Source organism: Lipotes vexillifer, unplaced genomic scaffold, assembly GCF_000442215.2.
Source record: "Lipotes vexillifer unplaced genomic scaffold, Lipotes_vexillifer_v1.1 scaffold763, whole genome shotgun sequence".
Taxonomy (NCBI): Eukaryota; Metazoa; Chordata; class Mammalia; order Artiodactyla; family Lipotidae; genus Lipotes; species Lipotes vexillifer.
Window position 1 is genome coordinate 3,732,093 of NW_006770909.1, and position 8,388 is coordinate 3,740,480.

At 41.8% G+C, this 8,388-nt stretch overlaps 1 protein-coding gene across 1 annotated transcript in view; it reads right to left on the bottom strand.

Annotated features, from left to right (window-relative positions):
* Positions 1 to 8,388, bottom strand: part of GOLIM4 (golgi integral membrane protein 4) — an 83,466-nt gene that overhangs the window by 3,584 nt on the left and 71,494 nt on the right. The window lies entirely within an intron of this gene.

The window sequence follows — 8,388 nt, forward strand, 5'->3', positions numbered from 1 at the left end:
AGCAGGATGAACTGCAACCCACCAGACTCACTTTGGAGGGACCCTGGCCTGTTAGGAGCTTACAAAGATGACCCTTCAAAGATGCCCTAACAGAGCCCAGCCTTCACGAACCTCTTCTAACCAGTCAATTGTTGGCTGGACTCTCAGCCCCTACACCACGCTGGCACCAAATAAATACATTGTGGGGACAGGTATAGAGTATACTTTGTATTCATGTGTCCTGGTAGAGCGAGCTATAAAGAAGACACCTCTGTCTTACCTGCAGTTTCTATCAGTGGCCAATGACATCTCTTCTGCCCTTAGTCATGGAATCTCATCACAGCATTTCCCAGGACATTGTAACGAAAACAGTGAAGCACTTATTTCAGACTATATTAAGGTCTCACTAATTGAAAACTGCTGAAGTGTCCCCAGTCAATTTCCGTGAACAGACCTGTCTTCTACAGCCTTAATAAGGAAATTTACTAGTGAACACTAAACATGCTTTAGTTGGGGTTGGGAGGGAACTGCCTTGAAACTGTGGTATGGTGAAAAGGACCAGTGTTGGCAAACTTTTGCTGCAAAGGGCCAGAGAGTAAATATCCAGACTTTCTTGGCCATAAGGTCTCTAGCAACTACCCAACTCCAGTGCAGCAGCAGCCTTAGACAACATGTACACCAAAAGGCATGGCTTGTGTTCCAATAAGGCTTCACTTATAAAATAGGCCCAGGCCTGTAGTCTGCCAACCCCCTAACGCAGACCGTGGGGTCAGACAGACCTGTGTTAAAACCTTCGCTCCTCAACTCTCCAGGTTGTATGAACAATAAGGTCACTTGTTTTTACTGTGAAGATTTTCAGGCACACACAAATAAAGACAGTAATTCAATAAACTCCGTACAGCCATCACCAAGGCTCAAAGGTTACCTCAGGGTTGCCACACTTGCATCACCTATCACTTTTCTTTATTTTCTGATGAATTATTCTTAAAATCCTAGATAGCGTGTAATTTCACCCCTACTCATCTCGGAATGTATTTCTAAACACACTGGATTTTTCTTATATAACCATAATGCCATTATCACGTCTGATAAATAATTCCATGGTATCGTCTAGTGTCTGGTCCTTACTTACATTTTCCTGATTGTCTTAAATATGTCTATTTATAGTTGGTTTGTTCTAATCATGATTCAAACAAAGGCCACATCTAACACCATTTCCACTCCCCTCTTTTTCCCTTAATGCTATCTTGAATTGTTGTCCAGTAAAATGACCCACATTCTGGATTTATTTGCTTCTTTAAGGTATCACTTAACTCATTTTTTGAGCCTCCACATTTCTTATAAAAGGAAGTTAGCTTAAAGGCTTGAATGAATTCAGATTCAATTTGCAAAACAAGGACTTTTCAGAGGTGATGCTGTAGATTTCATATTTTCATCACATCAGGAGGCATATAATGCTTGTCCCACTTTTAGTGAAGCTAAGGTTGGCCAGTGAGCTCAGATAGCTACAGCCTGATCCCTCCATGGTAAAATCCCCTGACCTCCATCTATCTGGTGATATCATCCATTGATAACTGCTCTTAAATCAACTGTTTTAATTAGGGGTTACAAAACTGGTGACTTTCTAATTCCATAATTCCTTCTGTATTGACTAACTTCTCTAAAGAAAAACTTGCCCATATCAGCTATTTAGTTACTGTGCTTAGTATATTTAATCATCGTAGCTTTTAAAAGCAGACCTGGGTAGGATCTAATCATGGTTCTAACAATAACAAGCTGTGTGACCTCTGAAAACTTACCTAACCTCTCTGAAGCTCTAATGTCTTATCTGTCAAAGAAAGGGTTAGATAAAAAGCAGTGATTTTTAATTTTCTCTGTGTGTGTGTGTGTGTGTGTATGTGTGTGAGACGGGTAGGGGGAGTCATGAACCCTTTTAACGCTTTGGTTAGGAAATCTTTAGTAAATGGGCATAGGTATACCTAATTTTGCATGGAAGTTTCAGGAGGTTCAGACTTTCCAAAGTCTAGCTACAGACCTGACCTGTCATAGGCCTGCTTCTCTAAACAGTGTGCTCCTGAAACATCAGCATCAGCTGGGGGGCTTGTGAAAAACCCCAACTCCTGCACCCCACACAGACAGGATCAAAATCTCGAAGGGTAAGGTCTGATCCAGGAATCTGTACTTTTTACACACTTTCCAAGGTGATTCTTAGCCACAGCAAAGCCTGAGAGCCATTCGCTTGAGTGACAATGAATGTCTCTGGCTAGAGAGATAAACACCTGTTTATGAGTTCTGTCTTCTCTTCTCTTGCGATCTTTTGTAGGAAATTTAGGTTGTTGACCAGTTGTCAATATAATCTGAGGTGGGAACCACTGATTTAAATTACTTTTTAATTTAGGGATTGCACAAAAGACAATTTTGTAGATTTTCAAATTTATAAATGTACCTTTTCTATTCTAGTAATATATTCTTCATGTTTGGGGCAAAAGTAATTCAAATCCATCTTAAAGGCACTGCTGAAATGGGACAAAGTGATATGGAGTTTCTCATTTTAAAATATGCTTACACTAATAACCAGAAGCCAAATGTGACTCTTTTACAATGTAGACATGCCAATTATGTCTTCCACACTTGACCCCCTTTACTATCCTGCTAAAGCCGACGCAAACATTTTGTTAAGTATCTCCCTACACTGCTCCTCATTACTCATTACTGAAATCTAATGTTTTAGGCATTTCAGCAATGGTCCCTATGTGATGTGGCAAAGTTTAATAAATAGCAAAAACTAAACAAGATAAAACAGATCTTCTGAATCTGAAATGGGCTTTGGCTAGCTACCCAGTCCCCGTATGTATTCACACCTTTCTCTGATGCATCGAAGATGTTACGGGATGAGCAAGGAACCAGAAGGCTGCACCTTAAGTAGTCAAGAATCCTGGAATCCAAAGAAGTGTATGGGATGTGACAATGGAAGGGCCTTCCAAAAATGTCCACTATGGTGGTGAACACCCCTGCTTACCGGCGAATATTTAAGAGGAGAGTTTCTGCTATCTGGACAGCTTCTTGATGTGGTGATTCACAGGCTGACATACCACTAAAGGGAGCCAGGTAACCCTGTACCTGCTCTTACGTGAGTGTTCAGATCAATCTGTTTTCAGTTAGACGGGAGAAACTGAGCACTCGGGTTTTTCAAAGTAGTCATTTAGTCTCTATATATTTTTAAACATTTAAATAATTTAGGGAGAGGGGGAAGATGGCGGGGAGGGGGGAAGATGGTGGAAGAGTAAGACGCGGAGATCACCTTCCTCCCCACAGATACATCAGAAATACATCTACACGTGGAAAAACTCCTACAGAACACCTACTGAAGGCTGGCAGAAGACCTCAGACCTCCCAAAAGGCAAGAAACTCCCCATGTACCTGGCCGTGTGGATGAAAGGCTCTTGGTGCTGCAGCCAGGAGTCAGTGCTGTGCCTCTGAGGTGGGAGAGCCAACTTCAGGACACTGGTCCACAAGAGACCTCCCAGCTCCACGGAATACCGAACGGTGAAAATCTCCCAGATATCTCCATCTCAACACCAACACCCAGCCTCACTCAACGACCAGCAAGCTACAGTGCTGGACACCCTATGCCAAACAACTAGCAAGACAGGAACACAACACCACCCATTAGCAGAGAGTCTGCCTAAAATCATAGTAATAAGTCCACAGACACCCCAAAACACCCCAAACACAGTAAGATAAGCAAACACCCCAAACACACCCCAAAACACACCACCAGACGTGGACCTGCCCACCAGAAAGACAAGACCCAGCCTCATCCACCAGAACACAGGCACTAGTCCCCTCCACCAAGAAGCCTACACAACCCACTGAACCAACCTTAGCCACTGGGGACAGACACCAAAAACAATAAGGAGCAGGATAAAAACCCACCAGACCTAACAAATGAAGAGGAAATAGGCAGTCTACCTGAAAAAGAGTTCAGAATAATGATAGTAAAGATGATCCAAAATCTTGGAAATAGAATGGACAAAATGCAAGAAGCAGTTAACAAGGACCTAGAAGAAATAAAGATGAAACAGACAATGATGAACAACACAATAAATGAAATGAAAAATACTCTAGATGGGATCAATAGCAGAATAAATGAGGCAGAAGAACGGATAAGTGACCTGGAAGATAAAATAGTGGAAATAACTACTGCAGAGCAGAATAAAGAAAAAAGAATGAAAAGAACTGAGGACAGTCTCAGAGACCTCTGGGACAACATTAAACGCACCAACATTCGAATTATAGGGGTTCCAGAAGAAGAAGAGAAAAAGAAAGGGACTGAGAAAATATTTGAAGAGATTATAGTTGAAAACTTCCCTAATATGGGAAAGGAAATCGTTAATCAAGTCCAGGAAGCACAGAGAGTCCCATACAGGATAAATTCAAGGAGAAATACGCCAAGACACATATTAATCAAACTGTCAAAAACTAAATACAAAGAAAGCATATTAAAAGCAGCAAGGGAAAAACAACAAATAACACACAAGGGAATCCCCATAAGGTTAACAGCTGATCTCTCAGCAGAAACTCTACAAGCCAGAAGGGAGTGGCAGGACATACTGAAAGTGATGAAGGAGAAAAACCTGCAACCAAGATTACTCTACCCAGCAAGGATCTCATTCAGATTTGATGGAGAAATTAAAACCTTTACAGACAAGCAAAAGCTGAGAGAGTTCAGCACCACCAAACCAGCTTTACAACAAATGCTAAAGGAACTTCTCTAGACAAAAACACAAGAGAAGGAAAAGTCCTATAATAACGAACCCAAAACAATTTAGAAAATGGGAATAGGAACATACATATCGATAATTACCTTAAATGTAAATGGACTAAATGCTCCCACCAAAAGACACAGATTGGCTGAATGGATACAAAAACAAGACCCATATATATGCTGTCTACAAGAGTGACCCATTTCAGACCTAGAGACATACAGACTGAAAGTGAGGGGATGGAAAAAGATATTCCACGCAAATGGAAATCAAAAGAAAGCTGGAATAGCAATTCTCATATCAGACAAAATAGATTTTAAAATAAAGCCTATTAGAAGAGACAAAGAAGGACACTACATAATGATCAAGGGATCGATCCAAGAAGAAGATATAACACTTGTAAATCTTTATGCACCCAACATAGGAGCACCTCAATACATAAGGCAAATACTAACAGCCATAGACGGGGGAATCGACAGTAACACATTCATAGTAGGGGACTTTAACACCCCACTTTCACCAATGGACAGATCATCCAAAATGAAAATAAATAAGGAAACACAAGCTTTAAATGATACATTAAACAAGATGGACTTAATTGATATTTATAGGACCCTCCATCCAAAAACCACAGAATACACATTTTTCTCAAGTGCTCATGGAACATTCTCCAGGATAGATCATATCTTGGGTCACAAATCAAGCCTTGGTAAATTTAAGAAAATTGAAATTGTATCAAGTATCTTTTCCGACCACAACGCCATGAGACTAGATATCAATTACAGGAAAAGATCTGTAAAAAATACAAACACATGGAGGCTAAACAATACACTACTTAATAACGAAGTGATCACTGAAGAAATCAAAGAGGAAATCAAAAAATACCTAGAAACAAATGACAATGGAGACACGACGACCCAAAACCTATGGGATGCAGCAAAAGCAGTTCTAAGAGGGAAGTTTATAGCAATACAATCCTACCTTAAGAAACAGGAAACATCTCGAATAAACAACCTAACCTTGCACCTAAAGCAATTAGAGAAAGAAGAACAAAAAAACCCCAAAGTTAGCAGAAGGAAAGAAATCATAAAGATCAGATCAGAAATAAATGAAAAAGAAATGAAGGAAACGATAGCAAAGATCAATAAAACTAAAAGCTGGTTCTTTGAGAAGATAAACAAAATTGATAAACCATTAGCCAGACTCATCAAGAAAAAAAGCAAGAAGACTCAAATCAATAGAATTAGAAATGAAAAAGGAGAAGTAACAACTGACACTGCAGAAATACAAAAGATCATGAGAGATTACTACAAGCAACTCTATGCCAGTAAAATGGACAACCTGGAAGAAATGGACAAATTCTTAGAAAGGCACAACCTGCCAAGACTGAATCAGGAAGAAATAGAAAATAGGAACAGACCAATCACAAGCACCGAAATTTAAACTGTGATTAAAAATCTTTGAAGAAATAATTTTAAAGCACACATAGTACTTTTTGGCAATGTCACAGTTTGTCTCGTTTGCTCATAAGGATATAAAAAATCTGTAAAGTAAGCAACATGAGGATGGGCTCACCATATGAATGTCTTTGACTCTAAGGATCCCAAACAGTAAACAGTGAATGTGTATTAATAGCCGTCTGTCTTTATGTCTCAGAAGGATAACACTGTTGCACTCAGATAAGAGAAGGCAGGGAGAATGCACACTTGTTTTGGGTCCTCTACTCTCAGAGTTCAATCAGTCTGATGGGCTGTACCTCTGAACAGGTATAACCCTGGCAAGATGCAACTCCTCCCTAGAAGCCAATGTGACAGAAGTCAGGCTGACTGTGGGCTGGAAGGGAGGGGACCCAATGGCAGCAACGGGCCTTACATCCCAGGGGTCAGCTGGGGCAGTGGAAGACTCTGAGGCTTAAGGAAGATAAGAATGATGCAAATCACACAGCGTTTTACGGTTTTCAGTGCTCACACACACAGCACTTGTAAACAACACGCTATGTGTTCTCACGTATTGCATCCCTCTTTGTTTTTCTTCTTTTGCTGCAGTCTGCCGAGAACTTCGTCTCTGTTACTAGTCCTTGCCTGGTATATGAAAGTGCTTCTCCCTCCTCAAGGGAAGAGCTGAGAACAATGGAAAGAGGTGGGAAAATCCAGTAACTAATCACCACAGGAACCACCAGAAAAATATAACACAGCCTAAGCAAGGGGCGCTTAGGGGCCAGAGGGGAAAGGTCAACCAGGGAAGAAGAGAGGCACGCTGGGCTTCCGCTGAGGGCTCACGTGGCAACCACACTAAATGAGAGGGCGTGGCGACCTGGAGCCTCTGTGCGAGGGTTAGGAAGTGGGGACGGGATGCCACAGCTAGGAGCTCTGGGCAGGAAACTAGGGGTCAGGCGCAGGGAGGGGGAAGGGCTCCAGTCAGTCAGCCCCCCTGAGGGAGGAGGGACAGCAGCCTGGGGAGCAGGTGCCCGGCGTCAGGCACCAGGCTCTGCCTGGTCACCATCCTCCTTCCCTCCCGCCTCTCTGCCTTTGTTTTCTTTCTCTCTTTGATCCCTCTTGGATCCCAGGATCTCTCTCTCCACCTTAACTGATAGAATATAGAAGTTTAAAAAAAATAATCAGTAAATACTGATTAAAATTTTATGTTTACCCTTCTGAATTTTTAAAAAGGAGCCAAGGTGAATCTCTTCTCTTTTAATCTCCCAAAGATTCCTGGCATCTGACATAATGAAACAAAGTAATATTAGTCTAGACCTCCTGTTACAAGAGAGGTCCAGATGAATATCTTTCTCTTGCCAAACATCTTAATATTCAAGCCTGCTGGGTTCTCTAATAACACAGCTCAGGGGCTTCATTAGGATGAACAGCAGGATGAGAAAAAGAAGAGAGAATAAGAAGATCAAGCCAGGTAGACTGTACAAGACTAGAGGTGTATGTTGCCAATGACTGCGAAGAATGAGATTTTCTGTTTTCCCGGTATAAACACAAATTTCAGCATCAGCTCTGAAAAGCTGATAAATGCAATCTAAACGAGGCGGCAGACCTAGTCAAGGGAACCATGCCCGTGAGTGCAGCAGCTCGTGCCTTCTGAGCAGGCTCTCAGGGGTTGGGGGGGTTTGTTCAGGCTGCCATTTGTCAGTCCTCTCCTGCCGTTCCCCTTAGGATCAGAGCCACACGTCTGCAAGAGGCCTGGCTGAGAAGTGCCTCTGAACCAGGGCTTTAATCTGCTGCTCCATTTGCTGGTCCAGAGAGAGACTGAACATGGGGCCTTGGCCTCCTCCGTATCATATTCCCAACAACTGAGCTTCAGCGGTCCATACAGTACCCCGCCGTGACCAACCAGCTACAACCAACAGTGTTCATCAGTCAATTACATGATTGTGGCACCAAGGTAGATGCTCTATAAACCTAATTAACAACGATATGCCAGAGGTTTACAGTAAGAAGCAAACTAAAATGAAATGTTAAGAAATCCCACCCAAGTGCATTTTACTCAACAGAGCTACTTACATATTTTTCCTTTTCTTCTTTGTTAAACTTGATTAAGATGCTAAATTCTCAGAAGGGCAGAGGCTAAAAGGAGAGGCTGTAAAATTTTTTAAGTGTCTGGGGGGGGCCCCGTGACACAGGCACCGTGGCCATGT